Source organism: Wasmannia auropunctata, unplaced genomic scaffold, assembly GCF_000956235.1.
Source record: "Wasmannia auropunctata unplaced genomic scaffold, wasmannia.A_1.0 LD336053.1, whole genome shotgun sequence".
Taxonomy (NCBI): domain Eukaryota; kingdom Metazoa; phylum Arthropoda; class Insecta; order Hymenoptera; family Formicidae; genus Wasmannia; species Wasmannia auropunctata.
In genome coordinates, this window is record NW_012026837.1 from 429923 (window position 1) to 432964 (window position 3042).

Sequence of the window (3042 nt, forward strand, 5' to 3'; positions counted from 1 at the left end):
CTAGACCTAATAAGAAAAGCAATAATAAGTAAAAAATTTTAAAGTAATAAATTTAATTGAAAATTTAAACTGAATAAAAAGCGCCGTGTTTTTACATAAAAATTATTTAATTAAGATTTAATTTTTTCATTTTGTAATGTACATACATGTCACTTGGGTTGTAAAGTAATCATTTTATGAGAGTATAATTTGACCTCAATTATTGACAACAAATATTTTATACAAACACAATATACACATTACTTAGGTTGAATAAGATAATTTTTATTTAATTTGGCGCCATTTACTGATATCAAATCTTTTATACAAGTAATAGTAATTGAATAATAAAATACCGTACATAATTTTTATTTAATTTGATTTACTGATATTATATAACAATAAGTCATTTATACAGGTAATAGCAATATACATACATATCACTAAAAATAAAGTTAGTTAACATTAAATACAAAGAAGGATACCATTTAAATTTTATCTTTTAAAATATTACATTCAATATGGATACAAGTTTTTTTTTCAAGGAACGCGCTTGACACCCTTTTTACTTTTTTTAAAAGTCAATTTTGTAACGTAGGTTGTTTACATCAAAATACAAGTATGATGACGGTTTTGATGGATCGTGTTCACGCACGAGCGTGATATATATGGCTCCATATCAGCTGAAAGATTTAATTCCTTCTCGAAGTTGTGGGAGCGCAAGGAAAATTCCGCCTGGTCGTCTCTCCGCAAACAGCGGCACGGAGCGAAAACATCCTGTTTTCGCTCATGCATGATCGAACCATCGGTATACCGCGTGCCGAACCCGTGTCTCCTAATTGCCAATTGGTTCCTTGCGCTCTCGCGACTCGCTTACGAACACTCCTTACTCGCCGTTGCTCCGCACCGGCCTGTGACCCGCCCGGCCGGTGCCGAGTCTTCGTCGTACACTCCGAGACAATGCATGCGTATCGCCGCTAATCTCTCGACAGCATTGTACCAAGTTACCATTAGTGCGTGATTGTGTGACAAAAATAAACGTGTGCAAGGATCCATTAAACAGTGTCTCCACTCATTGCGCACCCGCAGCCGCCCATCCTATTCCTAATCTCAACAAAGGTCAGTACCTCGCGACGGGAACGAAGGCTCGCGCGAACAGTACGACTGCATGTACTTGTTAGTCCGCGCGTATCGGTTGGAATATTGATTGAGGCCACCGCATATACTGCGCTCGATCATATTGATGTTTGTAAGTAATTCGAAATGTTACACCGTGAGTAGGGTTTAACGGGAGCGATTTGTTGTAATAGGTTGTAGAAAAGATTTACTCGGTGATGTTGTCACTTCACACGACTTTATTTTAAGTACTAATCTTACAACTTAATCACTCACGTAATACCGACAGCGTACTATGTACAATGAAATTAGGAACTCCGCAGTGGTCCTCCGCTGGATGGCGGGTTTTATCCCGTCTCAAGTGGGCTGCTCAGCAGTTGCAATTATTGCTTAATTGCAACGGCTGCAGTTTTTGGAGGGCGCACGCATTGAGGCTGCCGAAGTCCTGCGTCGGCAGTCCTCAATTATTATGGGTCACCGTTGTAATATTAGATTGTAACAATTTGCTAATTGTTAAATGTTATGTTGTAATTAGCGCACAGCGGGACTTACCACAGAAATTTACATCCGTGTGTTTAGCATGGCGTTCCATGTGAAACTCAGCAACGTATAATAATGCGCGGGATCGAGTCTGTAACTCGCAACGCAGTTGTCAAAATTTTCAAAGATGTTCGCGAGCAACAGGACGTCCGTTTTCAAGTACAGATCGTTGTACTCGCCAAGCGTACCGATGGAGAACCGCCTCCATAACGTCAACGGCGTGCTCTCGAACACGGTGTCGCCTGTCAACGAAATGTGAAACGATTCGCGCGGCGGTAAACGCGTATCCTCCAACTTTTCTAAGCGATCGACGTACTCGTACGGAAATATGCCTTTTCCAGTAAGAAGTTCGAAATGTTCCGCTAGTAGAGTACAAAATTTGCGTTGCATTATCCGTAGTTTATCTTTCTCGAGATAAGATGCCAATTTCTCGAGACTCGAACTGAGAAATTTGAACGAGTCGATAAAATGTAATGTTACGATAGTTGCATGATCTTTTTTCCATTTTCGTACCATTGACTATTTTCATAAACGCGATGTACTTCTCTTTTGTTACCGGAAGTAGGTCCACGTATTCCTCGTACGCGGTAGCTACTTTCTTAATAATGAAATGCGCGTCGTAACCGGATAGATTGTGAAACACTACGGAAATGCAACGCGGACCTTTGTAGTTCAGACTACAGTTGGAATTCGCGGGACCTCTGTATCGTCCGGTCATGTGGCAATGATCCCGTAGCCGCGTACCTTCTGCCGCGAACGGTTTTTCGAATATGTGACAGTGCGTAGCGTTGTTATATTTTTCGCATTCGTCGCGCGTCAATTCTGCCATCGGAACGTTAACGGACAGAGCGGACTTTACTTTGTGCATTAATTCTTTGAGTTCTTCGACGAACCACGCGATGCACTCCTTATCGCAACGACACCTCGATAGCTCGATACATCGAGCGTCGTCGTACGAGCAGTGCACGTAGCATCCGATACTGTGTACCTTGTGGTGTTGAGACTCAGGCAGATTCGGGTCCATCTCCTCCATCACGCACTCCAGGTCGACGTACACGACGAACGGCATATGTTCGTTGTTGCTTTGTTTGCCGAACGTCAACCATTTGTTGTCTTCTTTCGGCAGCTCTGTCGCACTCGTTGCAGTCCACGATGTGGGCATCCAGTCGTTCCTGCGAGCTGAAGTAATGTAGGCATCTGTATACACAAGATACTTTACTTAATTTTTGTCTTCTTTACAACATTCTATTTTAGTATTTTTTCGATACGTACCGGTCGCAGAAGAATTTCTTGTGTTGCTTCTTGCTGAGTTGAGAGCTCACGAGGCGGGACAGATTTTTTATCCACGCGAAGTGGCCGATGCTGTCTCGTGGATCCTGCATGTGCAACAGGTTGACATGCTTCATC